This window comes from Apus apus, chromosome 10 (assembly GCF_020740795.1).
Source record: "Apus apus isolate bApuApu2 chromosome 10, bApuApu2.pri.cur, whole genome shotgun sequence".
Classification (NCBI taxonomy): Eukaryota; Metazoa; Chordata; class Aves; order Apodiformes; family Apodidae; genus Apus; species Apus apus.
In genome coordinates, this window is record NC_067291.1 from 5,998,352 (window position 1) to 6,017,978 (window position 19,627).

At 39.5% G+C, this 19,627-nt stretch overlaps 1 protein-coding gene across 5 annotated transcripts in view; it reads left to right on the forward strand.

Moving 5' to 3' along the window:
• The first annotated feature begins 503 nt into the window (after positions 1-503).
• APBA2 (amyloid beta precursor protein binding family A member 2) overlaps positions 504-19,627 on the forward strand; it is an 89,187-nt gene continuing 70,063 nt past the window's right edge. For 2 of the 5 annotated variants that reach the window (XM_051628188.1, XM_051628190.1), the window contains exons 1-2: positions 505-553; positions 3,749-3,814. The gene's annotated coding sequence lies outside the window, so the exon portion shown is untranslated. Of the gene's footprint in view, positions 554-3,748; positions 3,815-19,627 lie in introns of all 5 variants that reach the window. The other 3 variants (XM_051628191.1, XM_051628192.1, XM_051628189.1) reach the window with 3 other exon arrangements.

The following is a 19,627-nucleotide window of genomic DNA, read 5'->3' on the forward strand; positions in this document are numbered from 1 at the left end:
GCCTCAGCCTCCAGCATCTGTGGAAGAGCACAGCAGGCAGGTTAGTCCCCATCACCGACCCACTCAGCTTTTGCGCTATATGTTTTTTGAGAAACTCAGGGGCGTACAGACACGGCATCACCTCACAGGCCCTTCAGTGAGGCAGCCCGGGGAGTTCTGTCATGACTTCTCGCTGGGAGCAGGCCGAGCAGGACCCTGCGAGCGGAGAGCGGCTTGGGCGTTTGGGCTCCCGCAGGCTGTGAGGGCAACCCGGGAGTGGGGGCAGCCGGGCGGGCAGGGCAGGCCGGGGGGCAACCCGGGGGGGAGCAGCCCGGGGGGGGAGAGCCCGGGGGGGGCAGCCGGGCGGGCAGGGCGCGCTGAGGCGAGGGGAGGAGAGGCTCTGCGCCATGCAGGTTCCCGGGCGGGCGGCGGTGCCTCGCGCCATGCAGGTTCCCGGGCCCGCGCTCCGCCGCGGTGTGCGGCGCTGAGGCGGCCACACAAAAGAGCGGCTGCCCCTCCGGCCCCGCCGCGGCGCGGGGTGGGACCGGCCCCGCCGCCGCCACCGCCACCAGGGGTAAGGAGCGGGGACGCAGGGCGGAGGAGCGGAGGCCGGTGTCCTTGCGGGGATCGGCGGCTCCGCCAGGGGTGGGGCGGCAGCATCCCCGCGGGTTCCCTCAGGGGAGCGGGCGGGCGCTGAGGGGGCGCCGCGGCCGCCCCCGCGCGAGCGCGGCCGTTGCTGCCCTGGACGCTGGGGCTGGGTCTGGGGGCTGCCCGCCCCGCCAGCGGCTCCCCCGCCTCACCCCCCTTCCCATCCCCTGGCAACCGAGCTGCCCGCAAGGGGACGGGGAGCCGGGCTGAGGGGGAGCCGGGCTGAGGGGCAGCCCCTGCGGCATGGCCGCCGGTGCGGCGGCGGGGGGCTCCGGCGCGGGGGGCACCGAACGCCCACAGCTCCCCGCTGCCCACCCAGCCGCTCCGTGGCGGGGAGGCGGAGGAGCCGCGCTGCCCCCGCCTTCTGTCAGCCCTTGGAGGGCCGGCAGCTGCTGCCCAGAGCGGGGCTGCCGCGGGGCCAGCGGGTGCGGCTCCCTCTCGGGAGGGCTCGGAGCTCCCCGGCTCAGCCCGCCCGTCCCCGCCGCCTCAGCCTCTGCTCTCGGTAACGCGGGGACCGACAATGCGACGTACGCATCGTGTCTGTGTTTTGGGGGGAGGCTTAAAGAGGCTGTTTGTCTTCATAGAGTCAGAAGAAATGCGAGAGGAGCCCTCGTGTAATGCAGCACCTCTAAGAGTTTGTTTCTGATTTCATGCCTCCGGTGTAGCAAATGGATCAGAGCTCTTGATCCACTCTTTTCCCTTCGTCGTGAGGTCTGGAGGGAAAAAGCAGCTCAATAAAGAATACTTGTTTTTTGTTGTGTTAAACAGCATGAGACATTATATAGCAGGGTCTGTTTTCCCCTTGTTGACGAGGTTTTTTTAACACATGGGTTGTTTTTTTTTTGTATTGCCATAACAAAAGGAAAGGGATGGAGGTGGGGGAGAGGAAGGGAATGCTGCGTTCAGAGCTGCATCTTGGAAAGGCAAAGACTGGCTTATTTTGCCTCAACTAGCAGCCTAGGCTTTCAGATTTACATACTTTGCATCCTCAATGTCGTTTTGGTGGTTGTAGCATGCTAGGGAGGGTGTACAAGAACATAACTTTAAATAAAGATGAGATCATACAGTGTTCATAGTACAGAGATAATGTACATTGTGCTGATGCTTAGGAAGTCTTAAATTACTGTTACAAATTTGGGTAAAAAATTCAAGTAGTGTTTTGGTTGTATTACCTGGTCAAGGCCACCCTATAATCTCCAGGAGGGGCTGGGAAAGCCGTTTGCGTAAAATACATTTCATATATTATGCCTGTTACCCAAGAATCCCTCATTACTTAACCAGCAGAGCTGAAAAAAACAAACCACTGCTATTGCAGTTTTATATGGTTGTGTGTAAGCAATAGTATTTCCATGTAAGGTAATTTTAAAAGGGAGGAATTTTAGTGTGATACTTTAATGCCACTTCAGAACTAAAAATACAGTATGTGCTGGTTATCTGTATGTTGTATGTATGTAAGACTGAAGCTTGTGTTAAAGCATAGGATTGCGGTTTGTCAGTGTGGTCCAGATTCTCCTCCAAAAGGAGGAGACAAGGTTGAAAGGCCTTTTCTTTCCGTATGTTGTTCTATGGGTACTAAGCTATGAAAGGAGAAGTCACCGTCTTTCCTGCAGTTTAGGCTCAGAGGATTTCAGACTGCAGACTTGTTCTGGAAAACCTTGATTGTCTGGCTTCCTAAACCTAAATTCTCTGGTAGTTTAGCCCTTGTCTGCACTTGGAAATCTCAAAAGCTATTTTTAAAAATGCAGTGTTGCCTCTAATCATTGGCTGCATTATCACTTCCCCTTAACCCTCTGATCGTAAAGGAAGAGTGTTCTTGAAAAGGCCATAGCTGCTTCACTCTTTTGGTCAAAGTCTTATGATTCTAAGGAAGCATCTCAAAAAGAACTTTTTGTGCAGTTACTTTGTTAATGGCAGTTCAGGTGGCAGACTAGACATGAATTTAAATAAGAACTAGGTCTTTAAAAAGTGACCTTTGCTTAAGGTTGTGAACATGAGGAACCACTTCAAGAAGCATAATTTTACCATCTCTCCAGCTGTCCTGATAAGAACATTTGCTAGGTAATAATTTATGAAAATACCATGGTTTAAAATGTCTCCCAGTTTGTATCCCTGTGCTGAAGGTAGAGAAATCTAGCAAGAAGTAATCTGTTCAAGCCTGCCAGCTCACAAAGAGAAGTACAGAAGTTCCTGGTTTTGTCCAGAACAAAATGTGATTGTGGCCATAGAAAACATCAGGTTTTAGGTGCTTTTGTAGACTTTTAATATCTGTCTTTAAATACACAAGGCAATGCTTTCATGCTTTAAGCCCCTGCAACAATAGAGGCTGGAGAAGAGCTCTGCCAAGAAGGACCAGAGGTCCTGTTGGACAGCAGACTGCATGTGAACCAGCTGTGTACCCTGGCAACAAAGAGAGCCAAAGAGCATCCTGATCTATATGAACAAGAATGCAGCCAGTAGATAATGGAAGTAATTATCCCCCTCTATTCAGCATCCAGTAGACCACATCTATAATACTCTGTCCAGTTTTGGTTTTCTCCGGTGCAGGGAAGATACTAATGAACTGGAGCGAGTTCTGCATTCTTATAGCTGGAGAAAATAAAGCACCGATGCAATCACATGCACTCGCAAGTGAAGAGGAAGGGTTGAAAGCAGAATCAGAATTGAACAGTTTTTAGACATGCCACAAAGCATGCAATTGCTGAACCAAAAGTTCATTATAAGTACTTTGGATATTTGCAAATGCTTTTAGTCTGTTGGAGAGAGCTTTAAAATTGAAGATTTGTTTTTCCTCAAGACCCATGTTCCCTTGAGAGCTATGTGAAAAGCAGCTCAAGAAAGCACCATGTGTTTCCTGAAGTGTTCAGTGCTTTAGGCTTGTGCTGCCTGTGGGAGCTGAACATGCAGTTCTTAGGCTTTATTATGGGATCCACGAGGGGAGGGCTTTCATTCCAATTCTCAGTTTTGTGTGAACTTAAGTCTCATCTTGGCTAATGATACTATTTTCCAGAAGAAAGGTCTGATACAACCAGTAAAAATGCATATAGAATGAAGTGTTTGTTTCTAATGCTGGTAGGTAAATGCACTGTCATTTGAGTACATGACATTCCTTTTTTTGTTGCAGTAGTTACTGTCTTCATTCACCAGCTGCAGTAGAGGAAGGCGACTTGCACTTCAAGAGAAGTTAGAGGTGAGCAGAGACTGATACAAAAAACCTCTGGGATTAATAGGTGCTTTCACTTAAGCAAAAGAGGGAGGACTGGAAGCCCTATCGGTTGGGATGGCAAGGAAGAAGTGTCACAGTTCTCAGCTGCGTGAAATACTGCTGGAAGTGCATACTCTGAAGTATACTCATACATTAAGGGATACTTTTCTTTGAAATAGAAGTAAATTAAGTGGAAAGTTGGCAAAAAGTAAGCAAAAAGTGTACAAAAAGTCTTTGAATGGAGAATTATGTCAATTATAACCATTGTCAAGTTTGAAGTCTAAATAAGGATTTTTAAAATAGTATTTCTGCAATGTTGATATCTGCTGATACCCACCTGAACTAACAGTGGGAACTGCATGGAGGAGTATCTTGGGACAGCTGTCTGTTTTGAACTATTAAGATGAAGTTTCTTTCAGATAATAGCCCTTCCGGCTATAGACTCAGTAATGAACATTCAGCCGCATAGGAATAACTTGGTTTATTACTTAAAGGCAGGTTGACTATTTCCATTCTATTCATTTAATGAAGCAGGTTTTTTAACTTAATTGTGTACACTGATGTTAGGAACGTTTGTGCACGTCACCAGCTACCATTATTTCCAGATTTCTGTCTTTTACTTTCTCAAAGATCTCCCTCACAGACTAACTTGCCTGCTAAAGTCTTTGAAGAAGTTCCTCTCATTAAGTCAGTTGCACTGTAATCCTGATTGTTTACAAAGCATGAAATCTGCTGGTTTTATTCCTAAAAAGTTTCTGCAAGAGAGAGGCCTGACCTTGCAAGTTTTTCTCTTATGTCATTTGCCTTTGTATGTTGAGAGTTCACAGGATCTAGTCCTTGAAGAATTCAGTGAAATTCTTTCACCTCATTACAGTGGTTAGATTTAGCTAAGATTTCATAATGTGGTTATAGCAGGCAAGTTACTTCTCACTGTCATTAGTATGGCAACATCTTAAAAAAACAACTGATAGCTCACAACCCAACATAATTTTTGTAACACTAACCATGAGTGGCAACACTGTTCTGGTGGGTGTGCCAGGTCCAGATATGCTTGACCACTGTAGTCTGGAATGCCAAGGGATGTTGTCTAACATGATAACATAGGACTTCCTAGGTTCATTTCCATTTTCTCCAGTAAGGTGTTTTTCTTGCAGTGACTGTAGAGGTGTCATCTGTGCTTTCCAATTGTTGTACTTGGAATTTGTTGTGGGTGAGAGCCAAGTGATTATCTTAGTGTGACACTGCAGGGTTCTTCAGGGGATTTAGTGAGATAGTAATTCCAGTAAAAAACTGAACAGGAAATTCATATTATAGCAGATAAACAGAGATGGAGAATTCATATTCTTATGTATAGACTTTCATTATTCTATCTCACTGTATTAAGAGCCTGAGTCCACAGAAAGAGCTTCATCTAGTTGAGGATTTAGGATTGACATCAGAATGATCCCTGGAGATCACTGTGTGGTTTGCTCCTCTGGATAAGCTGCTGAAGAAGGAAGGGTAGGAATAAATGTAGACAACTTTGCTTATCTTGGGTTTTTAACCATTGATGTAAACCTTGGTTAACAGCAGTGACAATGTCACCTCAGTTCTCCACAAACATACTGTGCCTATCTTTGGGAGAATCACATGGTCAAATCTTTAAGGGCTTCTGGAAGGGACTCCTTAGGCATCCTGCCCTGCAAAAGACCACTGGTGTCATGCAGAGTGATCCTGTAGCACCCAGAAATCTTCAGTCACAGGGAAGACTAAGTCATTGCAGCATTTCACACTAAGGAAGAAACAAAGTGCATCAAAAGCCAGGTGGAACCAACTCACAAAGGACTGATGATGGGCAGGCACTTTTGAAATGGTTATGGTAATAAAACATGGAGAAGCCTCATCATCTACATAAGGGAGAGACCTGTAGACCTTAAAGTGCTGACTTACTGTAGGAGTTCTAAACTGATTAGAGAAATAAAATTAGCATATCAGAAGGCAAGAGAACATGGGCGGAAGGAAGAAAAGAGGGAGAGGAAACAAGACAACATCTGTAACTGTTGGTGGTGATAGTGGTATGTCTGTATAGGAAAATTCCCTGAGGAGGAAGAGGAAGTGACTGGGATTTTTGAAGTGTAGGCTTCAAAAAAGTGAATGTTTAGGTGGAAGTAGGGAGCCTGGATGAAACATTAGCTGCAGTTCCAAAATCAAGGTGATACCTGGTATCAAATGGTATTGAAAAGACTATGAAGTCATCAGTTTGTGGTCTGCGTTAAACCAGGATAAATAACTACCAAGGAACAAAAAAATATATATATATAAAAAATCAGGCTGTATGTCCATGGAGTTTTTTTTATGCTCAGTTATTCCAAATCATTTAGGCAAGTATTTCTGAACAGCATTTTTTACTTTCTGTACAAGCTATAACAGCGTTAGAAGCCCACGTTACACAAGGACAGAGTAGCTGTGTTTGGCATTCAGTATTCAAATTCAGTGAAACAGCTGATCTTTATGTGAGAGAAATAATAAAGAAAATAAGATTGTTACACAGCTCTCCACATATATATACTGCCTTCATACACTAGACAGAAACAAAGGTACTTGATTGGACTTTCTGTCACCACTGTGCCCTTCCGAATCAGAAGATTCTCTGCTGTACTTGGTTAGCCTGTCTTTCTAGGGAGTCTCAGAAGTGCTAGTTAACTTAGCATTTTCCTTGTCCAGCTAAATGGTAATATATTCCTGAGTACCTGGTTACTGAAACAGCTGGGGCAACTGAAGAAAGTGTTGCACAGATCAGATTCTGTTCTGGAATGTCATAGGATTTAACTTATTATTTTTTTTCCCGATCACCAAGAGTGAAATGACATCCAGCAATTGTCATTGCTCTATAGAATCACTAATATCAGCTACCACAAAAATGTAATTTCAGTGCAAGGACAAATGCATCCTTTTGGTTTAGTCAAATCTTAAAATAGGCCTCAAAACTCATACTCTAAAAGCTGAGAGGGATGACTTTTCAACACATCAGGAAGAGTGCATAGAAATGGGAGTGCTTGTTTCTTGTTCAGAAGCAAGATTGCTTCAGAGCTGCTATATTCCTCAAATCCTCAGCAAATCTCTCTCCTGGGAATAAAATCTTGTACTGAACACTGTTACAGGCATATCCTATTTTTTTTTTATTATTTTTTTTTAATGTGTTCTTCTAATCCGTAGCTTTTCTGTCTCTAAAGGATGACCATTCTGACTGCGACCAGGTTTCACAGGGTTGCTGTCCTGCCTTGAGTTTCAATGACCACTACAAGTATCAATGTAGGAATAGTCATAAAGGCAGTTAGACAAAGAACACAAGTATTTCTACTCATAAACTGATCCAGTATGGGAAAGAAGCAAAGACTTGCCTGGTTCAAAATTCTTACTATGCAGCATAGGAGGTTGTTGCCATGCTACCGGAATTGCTTGCCTTGATATTTAAATTTGCCCTTAACAAATTTGCATTTAAAAAGAACGAACTCTTAGGAGTACATTAAAATATAAAATAACCTGACAAGACATAAGTCTTGTCACCAATTTGTTAATGTATTTTTGACAGCTACAGATTTTTATTTTCTTTCCCAAATAAACCTCACCATAATAACAAATCTGAGAGAAGAACCAACCATTGAAATATAAAAAAGTTCTGTTTGGCAGTGCAATAAAGGTTTATATCAAGGGAGGCATGTGAATTGTAGTTTCAATACACAACAAAAATATGCATTTTGCCTACTTCAGTTGCCATCCTTCATAGTCTCTGATTTAGCACTACAAAGGGAAATTGGAGTATAATATTATTTTCTTGTTATTGCTGGGTTGTGGAGGAGAAAGGAATGTAAATTTTATATATATATAGTGTGTATATATAATGTCATTTGTGCACAAAATCTTGTGTTACTGGAAGACAACTCTTGATTAGAGATAAGGCAGCTTTAAAAAGAAACTTATCCCTGTGATATTCTTAGCCACTGAATCAGTGTGGCTTTAATTATGTAGAAGTATTTGACATATTATGGCCCAGGAGATAAGAGCTGTTGCATGCTGGATGATAGAGAGAAAGGGAAGGAATTCTGTTGGTGATTAGAAATTCCATGCTGAGTGCTGCATTGGAGGCATAAAATAAGAGGTGGAATGGAATACTTCCTAGTAAATACTGCTCTCCATTGCATTTCTGATTCCTATATTATGAAGGTTGTGGTGGCAGAATTCTTCATTCCTCATATGACTGCCTGGTTTATTTGTGGAAGACTTGCCAAGAAAATACCTGTGTGGTATCAGGAATATGCCTTCAGGTCAGTTGCCTTTTTTGTTTTGGTTGTTTTGTTTTGCTTTTTAAATAAAACCTGGTTTTTTTCTTTGTGGTAATCTCCCTCTGTTCTTCCCTAAGTAAAAGGCACAGAAGGTGTCTATTGTGATACTTGCTGTTTTCAGTACTTTGAAAGAGACCACCTTAGGGTTTTAAGTACACCTATGTGCACTGATAATAAATCACCATTCATTTCCTCTGATATTTGTCCTCCATTTATTATTCAACTCACATGCATCATAACTGGCCCCACCAACTAGCAGATGATCTAATTAGGATTAATGATTTGGAGGCAAAAAAAGTGCTGTTAAGATTATATTACTCTAGGGATTAATAACTTTGTGTCAGTTTTATTGAAGCCTACGTTGGTAATGTAATTCTTTAGTACTGTCACCCTAGGTAAGATTTAACTTTTTAAATTCTTATCAGAAACTATCAAAGCAAAGTAACTAAATTTGATGGGCCTGTTTTACAGATAGGGAGTCACTGAAATGACTTGCCCAGAATCATTCACCCTGCTAGGTGACTGAACCAGGAGTAATACCACGATCTCTGGAATAGTTGCCTAAGGGTTTATCCACAATACTGTCTGAGCCTGGTTCATGCTTTGTACAGTAGCATTTAGGAGAGTAACAGTTAGCTGATCTGCCTTCTGTCATGCCAACATCTTTCTCATATTTTGGTACAAGAATGATTTGCTTCATGAGAAGGTACTTTGTACAAAACACAGTAAAGAATCTTAGTAATCTATGTTTTGCTTCACGAAGACTGGAATTAGGGAAAAACAAGTACTGAGGGTGGTATTTCTTGTAGCCCTTTGTGACTTTTTTCTTTTTCGCTGTGCATATATTTATGTTTTGTTTGGAGACAATATTAACCGATTAGCCAATATTTGGTTCTTGAGCCAGTATTAACTAAACTTAGGTTGGTTATATATTTGTGAGCACTTTTTAGTATTGTGAGTATAAAGATATTTCACAGTCAAGGCTCCAGCTGTTGGTGTATGAGAATTGCAGCTTCCAGTTTCTAGTCACACAGGCTCCAGGAATGAAGAAAATGTGAGTGTGTACTTTAAACATCTATGGAGAATATGATACCTTTAAATAATTTTGGAATTCTCGTGATTGGCGGTGCTATAGCTGTTTTAATGGAAATAAGTTCCTTAATATTAAGGAACATCTGTTTGAATGACATAAGCTTGAGTTACTGTTTTTTGTTCTGAGGTTATTAACGCTTTTATAACCATTCGTAATAAATATAAACAAGCCAAATGCCATCCAGAGTTTCTGAACCAGCTATTTTATCAGTAAATAGTCCATGGTGTTACATGTTTTAATCTGTGTAATGGTAATCCTAATTAATGTAATAATCAAGGTAATGCAGTAACCTATTATAGTACTGGTAAATACCATCACAAGGTTAAGAAACACGAAATCTTTGTACTGCTGCTCCAAGTTTCCCACGTGCCCTGGCACAAGGAATCTTGTCTTTTGACAGGATGAAATCTATGTTGCCTTTAAGATGGTGTCTATAATAATTGGTGAACTTGTGACTCTAACTGGGGCTGACAACTGAGGTTGACCATTGCTGGCTGGTTGACAGGCTGTAGTTTGTTGGTCCCACTGATACAATGACTGTTGTCATCTCAGGCTGGACTGCTAGCAGTCCTTCCTGCTCCTCCACTGAGCTATGTGCCAGGCTCTCTATCACAGGACACATGTTGAAGGCTGCAGAGACCCTCACGTACCATAAAGAAATGCAATGGGGGAAATTCAAACAGGAATTTTTAAACAGCAATGTTTGAAATTTCCTGTATGTGTTGAACTAAACATAGTAGCCTCCTGAATGGAAGTGCTAAAAAAAAGTTAAATATCTTAGTTGTAGTGGAGCCTATGAGCCAACTAAGTGATTGTATTAAATAATTTGCCTGTACAAATATGAATAGCATGTGGAAAATATTCTGTGGTGCAGACTATAAGAGGAGGGCTTTGCAGTTACTACACTATTTCCATCATTGCTGTTTTTGACCAGTACTACGTTGAGGTGCAGGTGTGTTTGTTTTTGATTTAAAAAAACCTCCAAGGTCTGTTTTGTTCATATCACCTGTTTACCTTATGGATTTTTAAGCTCTTTGTGGCAGGAATGTCTCTAGAATACTTAACAGAATGAAATCTTGGTTAATGGACTTTTCCACACAACACACATAATTCAGTATTTACTTGACCCCAGCTGACATTTGCTACTGTAGCAAATACAACATGTAGAATTAAACTGAAAGGAAAATATAATCTGACTGTTCAGGGCTTGAATCTGATGGAGAGTACTTCAGTACTTCAGTTTTGCTACAGACTTCCCTGCAGTTGTTCAGATGGTAATAATAAAGCTTAGAAAGATGAAACTTAGTTGACTTTGAGAATAATAGGATTTTTTTCAAATTGTTAGAGGAATGAGTCTATATTTGACTTTCCCAATGAGCCCAATTTTATAGTATGTCGTATTCTTCGAGGATCATATTCTGCGAACCATAATACTTTGTGCTGTACTTATATGTCTTTGTAGACAAGACATTACTTTTTCTAAACCTGGTACTAAAATTTATACACACACTGTCCTGAGCATCAGTTGAAGATAAACCAATCTATTTATGAACAATTAATAAAAACATTGAAGAATAAGTATTAGCAAGACTCACATTGCCATTTACATTCTTGCCTTGGTAGCTACTTACTGCAAGTTTAGTGACGAGACATGCAGGGTACTGAATTAGAAAACTCATAAATAAATATAAAATAGACTGAGCCATAATGTACTCATGTGATGTCTTAGGTAAGATGTGTCTTTTATCCAGTAGATATGTTACATATTATTTTTTTGTTGCAATACCATTATTCTCCATGCTGCAGTAGTCCAGCTGCAGGCCAAACCAAATCTCTTGCTTAGGCCAACTGTAGATCTAATTAACTCTGCTGACACTGCATCTTATTTAACCACAGGGTACGCTTACTAATGAGAAGGGCTGAAGCTGTGTAATACTTTTTGGAATATTGCAGAACAGTGAGTTTTCAGCCTTCTTGCTTCTCTGTGCTGCTTTGTTGTCTACTTAGCCTGTCAGTTACTTATACTGGAAGTCTTATCTACATGCATGTGAAGAAAAAGTACCCCAAAACCCAGGCGTAAAGTCTCCAAATAGTTAGGGTTTCTATAGATCACGAGAGCTCTCAATGTGTTTGTCTCTAGCAGAGCACAGGATGGCAGAGAAGATAAAGGATAGCCTGCTATTGTCTCCTGTACTTTCATGCAGTAGTTAGTGAGCCTGGGGGAATGACATGCATACAGTCAAAGACTATTTAAGAGGTGTAGTCTAGAAAGCTTTAAAGAACATGGTATGAACTGTTGAAGTTTCATGCCAATCTTATTTACAATTTCTGCTCTAGTATTTGTGTTTACTTTTATTTTCATAGTGGCAATCACTATTATAGCAATCACTATTTGCAGAGCACTTGAGTGATGAGTTGTGCCTCTGAAACCTCAAGACTTTCCTAAAACTGGTACTTGGAGCTGATACTGTCTCCTTAACAAAGATTACTGTCAGAATCCTGAAAGTACCACCAGTTGTCCCTCTGCCCTTTCACACAGCTTCATTGCTTCCCAGAGAGAAAAAATAGCATGTTTTGGAAATTAGCAGGGACTTCAAAGTGTGTATTCACTGAAGGATGAATATTATTTGTTCTTTATGTAGCTTCAGAAAATAAACGAAGCTTTGCAGTCTTCTTTCAGGCAATAAAGATACTGAGCGTGGAAAATAAAATTAGAACGTAGCTCCATCCTTAAAAAAAAATATCACTCTTTGATATTGCAATTTAATGGGTAGAAATCTGAATAGAGTAATCATTTTTTTATCTACTCAAAGCTTTTACATAATTAGCACTTGGTCATCTTCTATCTGTAAATTACAGGCATTCACTGGTGCATTATCTGAGTATCCAAGAAAAGGGTTAACTGCTTTGCTTGTATATGTAGCTACATACCTGGTACTATGTGAACATAAATACATACATAAATGTGTTCTTGGTCTTCCACTAGATACCTGGAAAAAAGGGCCTTTGGTGTCACACATCTATGGATTCTAGTATAAATATGAAGCTGATATTAGGAACCTGTTTGGTTCCTTGAAAACAGAAATACAGATTGATTTGGGAGGAAGATGTGAGTACACAAATATAGATAAATCACATAAACCCAAATACAAGTTGTTACAAACAACGAAGAGTGAAATGGACAAATTAGATACCAAACATTGTGTCAAGTGTTCTTTGATTGACTTGGTGAAGAGACTTTTCCCAAATGTCATTCCTTGCATTGATAATAGACAGTTCACCTCTCAGAAAATTCAGCCAGTATCAACCCAATTCACATCTTCCCTAACATGATACTACAGTAAGATTTGGAAATAAGTCCTTAATTAGAATTGGAAATCAGCTCTCTTTAAATATTCACCTTACTAATTAACTCTTCCTTATAGAGTTATAAGTCCTGGTCCTTCAAAGTACAGAGCATCTACAGCTGTCATGAAAGATTTAAACAGTTGTGTGAGTGCTTGGTACTTCTTTTGGAAACTGATCTGTCTGTAGGACATATGAACTAAGCTGCAGAGAGCCAGAGTTCAAAGTAACTACAACATCCTAAATGTAAAACTCCACCTACGCTGATTTAAGATAAAATATTATATCCTCAAAACATATTGGTTATTGTGGATGATCCATCCACAGCTGATTGCTTTTTTAATGGCATTAAATAATGTGCTGAAATCTACATTGCAACTTGTAGGATGGTGGGCCATTTTTCTTAACTAAATCAGTTCCACAAAAATTCTCTGTATCCAACAACCCAATAGTGAAGAGCATTTTGGATTTTTCATCCTGTGTTTAAATTATTTTCTATTGAGCATAAGGGACAGATATTTTTGTAAGTTCACTGTCAGGCTTCACAGATGTAGGTTTAAGGAGATTATTTATGCTTTAGGATTTAATGTCTACCAACATGCTGTTCATTTGCCAATACTGCTAGGAACTATTTGCAATTTATAAATCCTCATCTTCAGACATTCAGATTTTCATACAGCTGAATGTTTGAAGCATCCTGCAGTTATTAATATAATTAATTTCATCTCAAATGCACTTATAGTGTTTATTCAACCATTATTTATGCTTTATATATGAGAGGTCCAGGGTTGCTGTTGTGGAGTTTTTTTTACTTTAAATGGAATAGATAATGCTAACTTAGTGGCATGATGAGGAGTCACCTTGGGAACTCTATTTTTATGCTTTTTTTGGTGAGGAATGCTGTTTTCTTGTGCCCTCTACTGATAAATTTGGTGATTGGCCTTCTGAAGGAACAACAGCTGAAGCTCCGAAACACATACTCAATGCTTCTTGCTTCCAAACCCACCACATCTAGGATGAAGAAGTCAACCTTGTGCTTTGTGTGCCTAATGAGACCCCAAGTCTTGTCAAAGGTTGTAAACAAAGACGTGACCAAGTCTTACATCAGAGCCTCATGATACCTAAGATAAGTGACTGTAAATGGGTTGTACATAGTCTTAGACTGTGTGCAAAGAAGCATATTCCTGTAGGGACAGCTCCATACAATATGCTTTGATATATAAGTACTTTATTCCCCATGGTAGTCCAGATGCAAGCTGTGAACTGATGAGATTCTGCCACTTCCCTCCTAAGCAATATTCTTCAGTTGCACAGGTCTAGCAGTCAGTGCTTACAGCCTCTTTCCCTTGCCCTTATTTGTTGCTAGGCTTCCTGTCAGCTCAGCTATTTCCTATCAGATTCTACCAGAGACAGAACTGTCATGTCCAGAGAGAACAGGAGCTCTCTACTTGCCATGCAATGAGGGATAACCTTCTCATAAAGCAGGATGCTTGAAACATTAAACTGCAGGAGCAGGAGGTGAAATAAAAATGTGAGTCTTGCTTGAAAAGTCTTGAGTTTGTTAAATCTTTACTCTGCTTTCAAAACACATTGTTTATTCTTTTTTAATTAAAGCTTGACAGTATTTTATGTATGCTGCAGTTATTGATTTCAGAATGAGAAGGAATCTTAAGAATTCTGATGAGAGAAAGCTTCATAATAATTAATATTATGTTAAAAAACTAAAAATAATCCTATTTTCTTTCTCTATGATTTACATCCTATTCTAGACAAATATTTTAATGTGCTGTATTTCTTGTGCTATGAGAGCCATTCTGGATTCCTGTGGGGCTCAAAACTCAAGCAGTTTGTAGTCAAATGCCCAGATGCCTTGATTTGATCATTCTGGTCTGGGATGCTCTGAGTTACCAAAACAGTCTTGCATTTTCTAGAGAGGCTGCAGTCTCCCACTAGGGTCTTATCAAGAGCTCAGGCTGTATTCCGTTTTCTTTGCACTATGAAAAACTGTCAGAGGATAGAACTTCCCCTTTCAAGTTTGACTGTGTTTTCAGTGCTGCTAAATCAGAAGTGTGTGTTCTGTTATAATGTAAGTTTGCATTATAATACATTTGAATCATATTTCGGTAGCGCCAAGTGCCACAAGATTGTTAGTATTTCGTGGAGCTTCCCCCTGTATTAAAAAATGGAACTTCCTCTCTCTTGTCTGGCATTCAAAGGATAGAAAAATGCAGATAAATGAGAAGGATGACTGTGGAAGAGGCGAGTAGTTGCATCTAATTTCTACACCTGTGCAAAGGTCATTTTCATGCACTAGAAAGCCAAGCGATGCTGCAAGATGAAGCCTGCAGCATATAGGGAATGATGAAATAGGCAGGACCAGAGGCAGAGCCTCTGAATCCATCTGCTGCCCTCACGCATGTAGTGGGAAGCTTCAGCAGGTACTGCAGAGCAAGTAGGGGGAAAGAAAATAACTTCCCTTCTAGAATGGACAAATTTCCCCATTAGACAACACACATGCATATATCTGGAGAGTATAATTTGAACTTGAAAAAGTCAAAGTGTTCTTCACAAACCTCCAGAAAATACTCTTTGCATGGAAACATACCTGATTTTCTGTATTTAAAAGAGGAATTTATTCTTCTGTGCAAATTTTATTTCCTATACATATTTACTAAAATTACTGATACAAGTACCTCCAGTTTTAATACAGTTGCAGTTGATCCTAACTAGATTTATTCTGTTCTGTTTAATAGTGCTGCTAAAGCTGTGAATGAGATCCATTCATGAGGTGTCTTGTACTACATACAGAAGTACCCCAGGGCATTGTATAAATTAATATTCCATCCATGAATGTAGCTAGTAGTTAATTTTTCATTTGGCAGTGGGAAACAAGAGACTAGATTACTGATTAATTATAATCAAGCTGAACAGAATGCTCACATCTATGCTGCAGTGAAGTATTAATATACTAGTGTCAGACTTTTGCAATTACAATCTATTTTAGCAGTGTTAAATCTAGCAGTTTAAGAAACAAATAAGAACAGTGGTAAATAGTATCAGTATTTTTAGTTTGGCTAATTAAAATTTTATGACTGTCATAGAGGATTTAAGTTTATGGCATCTTCAAGTTTGACATGGGGAAATAAAAGAATTCTTAAGAGTTGAGTTTTGCTATAACCTGTCATATCTTATTATGCTATTTCCAGCTCTCTCTGATTTAAAACAAAACAAACTTAAAACTTACTCCACACTGGGAAGCAGAGGAAATAGAGCCCAGTAACTGCAGCCAGCAAGCACATCTGAAATAATACCATGATTGCTGTCAGTAACTGGAGCCATTTTGTCCAGTGACCATTATAAGAATATTTACATCTTACCACCTGGGAAGAAGCTTCAGAAAAATACCATAAGGAAATATTAATTAATTACAACAATCACCTGACATAGTTATCAAATAAAATCCAGATAAACAGAAAAACATGCCCTCTTAAGCACAAACAGAGGAAAAAAGAATAAACAAATTATTCTATTTGTATGTGTGCAAGGGAAAGAGATGCTCTTGAGCCTCCTCACCTGGGCTTCAAATATCTCTGCTCTAGGTATATCTCCAGCTACATTTGTGAAAACATGGCTATTCTGCATTAAAGCTCTCTTTAGGTTTTAGATTTTATTTTTAAACAATCATAATTTAAAAAGAAATATAATAGATTTTTCAGTCTTCCTAATGAATTCTTGTGCAGTGTCACAGGGCCGTAGCCTGATATGAAATATGTCATCCTTAATTGATGTCTGCAGCAAAGACATACAGTTGTGTTAAGGGCAATGCTGATTAGGGTTGGCTCTTAGCTTCAGGATGAGGCATGGGAAGGGCCAGTAGTTAATTCTAAAAACCTTCTGTCAGACATTGTGGATCTACGAGATCATGGCAGAAAAAACTGACAGCTTTTCACCCAGTCCTGTAATCCAGTTTCACTGTTACCATCTTCTGTCAAGACTATTGTTGAAGTCTTCTACCTCTGGGAGAAAAGCTATAAAGAATAGTAATAAAAAAACAATGTATCAAAAATGTTTTAGGAATTCAGTGATTTGGGAGTACTAAACTGAAACCCTAGGCAGGTGAGCAGTGCTTGGGAAAGGAAGGTGTTCCGGGTCTGTCTCGTGTAATCTCAGAAGGAATAAAATGCTATACTAGGTGTTGCTTTGCAAACCACTGTGCAAATTGGACTTTTCTTTTGTCATTGTTCCACCAGTTAGGATTTACTGTGGTGATCAATGGATTCATACTACCTACTGCTACAGCATTTAGTATTGTTATAGAAACACCCTTACTTTTAAATGGAAAAAGTCCTTAAATTCTTTTCAGAGAGACAAGAGAAGGGTCATGGAACCTCCTACGCGATTTTGCATATCCCCCCTTTACCGTAAATAGCTTATATTGCTCTGCAATGGAAATATTTGTATTATCCTTAATGTTTGAAAGTGGAGAAGAGCTACCATCTTCAATTTCTTACTCTTCTGACTAGCTTTCATTTCTTGTATTTTCATTTAGAAGACACTGCTAATTACAGATTTCCTCAACATACACTTTGATTTTATAGTAAGATAGGAGTTAGGTGCCTACAGTGTGTGCTTCTGGTTTCGAACAATTTTTCCATTTGGTTTGCCTATTGATACTTTGTACTCTTGTTTTTTAATAGTGTATCTTTTTGTGTCCAATAACTTTCTCATTATCCACCCTTGCTTCCTAATTCCACAAAAAAACCCCATTCATTCAGTAACTGATCTGTTGCAAATATGTTTTGAAGATACATAGCTGTTTTGCTTGTTCCTGGAATGCTCTTTTATACCTATGCTCCATATTTTTCTCTCTAACCAGTTGCTCTAAGCCTGTCTCGTTAATCTTACCCAAGCCTTAGCACTTCACACAGATGTAAAAACTAGCAGTCATACTAAAATGTGTCTTTACTGGGTTATTCAGCTAATCCCTGTGTGTTGTGTCAGGGCTTCAGTGGTAAAGAATTTTGAGCAAAAGGCTTAATTTCACTTGAGCTTAAATGAAGAAAGAAAACCAAACTCAGTTAGATCAGGCTTGTCCTGAACAAATAAGATATGCTGCCTAGAGGCTGCAGTTTTGCAAGAGTATAGTTTTAGTCCATAAGGCTGGATGTGAATTGGAAAGAGCATTCTCGCTGTCATGCAGTATAATCAAATCTGATGCAGATTTGCAGACCTGCACAGCAGTGATAAGACATCAACAACTTATTTTTATGCTGCATAGAGCATAAAGAGGAGTCATTTGGGGTATATTATAGTGGATTTTTGCCAGGGTTTCATTTACTGTCTGTAACTAGTGACATGCAGTGATTTTCTATGTAGAGCAGCAGCTGTTTTATTTTCTTCCAAGTACTTGCCATAATTGTGTTTCTGGATGCAAAGAAAATCTTTCTCAAGGTGGCAACTAACAATTCAAGAATAAAAAACACTGATAGTTTAGGCCCTGGTTAGGTAGCTAATCCTCAGTCCCTTGAGCAGTTTTAGAGCTTTCAGTTTTACTGCTTGTATAGGAAAGGTGACACTATTAATACAGTTACAGTTTTGCAGATTGGATTTTTTTGTTACCAAAATCACTAACATTTTTGTGATTTTGTGCAGACCTACAAAGTGTTTGCTCTCCAGGCTGCTGCCTCATAGTTTATGATGATGTTTTTGGGCTGCAGTTTGAGCAGAATAGGAAAATGAAAATAATACAGGCCATTAAGATTTGAAGCTGAACTGATAAAACTGAATTATCTTTGCCTAGCTATTTAAAATCTGCAGTGACTAGAGTAATATGGATTAGAGGCAAACAGGAACATTTTGGAAGGGATTTTGAGAGACAACTCATAATCCTAATAGGCTACAAAACAACTGATGATATATTCAGAGCTATTTAGAACTTATAGAAGAGAATTACATATATGTGAAATTTTACAATTTGTTCTTCTTTTACAATCTGTTCTTTCACATAATGTGCATAGGCATAATTTATTTACTGACTGCATGATGTATACTTTACATCCATCCTTTTCAAATCCATACCCACAGCATCATTTATGAAATAACTGATTTCTGGAAAATAACAAGCAGACTCATGCCTTTACCTTGAAATTTCAGTTAACTTGAATTATATGTTGACTTTTAAGTATCCTTTTCTGTATAATATTAGTGTGTATATTTTTTTTAGCAAACTCTGCTATAAAGCTTGTGATGAAGGGGTAGATTGTACCAACTGTCCTAGGGAAAATTAATTGTGAAGTCTCAGGTACAGACAAGGCTCTCTGTAGCGGGCTGATGTGCTAACTACAGAGGACTAGAGTCCATGATTTTGTAAGAAAAATACTAACGCATTTAGAAAGGGAGAATGAAGCAGGTTGTCAACTGTAGAGTCACTGACTAGCTAAATGTGATCCCTGAAGAGTTTGAAGTATAGGCCATGTTCCAACTATGTCACTTTGAAATTGAGGTTTTATGATTATAAAATTAGAAATGTTCAAGTAAGAAGAGATTACAGCAAAGTACATACTCCTTCGAAAGTTTTTATGCTTTTGCTATTTTTAAGAATCTTCTTAGTTAAGATAATATGGTAGTTATGTTATTATAAAAGCAGGACATTCTTGACAGCCTCTAGGCATTGTCTTAATGATTTGTCTTTTGGAAAATAGCAGTTTAACAAGGAAGTGCAATTTTCTACCAGATGTGTTCTCCCATGATGTAACAAACATCCAAGTGTAATAATCAGAGACATTAAGAAATTGATCAGGATTTGTGTACAGTTCAAATTTACATTAATTTACTATCTAAGTGGATGTAAGTCAAAGCATAAATTGCTTTTCCTAACAATAGGTAAAATACAGGTTATCATTACCAGCATGTAATCTAGCAGTACAGTCAGTATCATATACCTGTAGCATTTTTTATGGGGATTTTATTTAACTTTTCAGATTCTAAATGTTTTATTTGCTAAAGGTCTGAGTGCTTAGATACTGTACAGTCTACTGG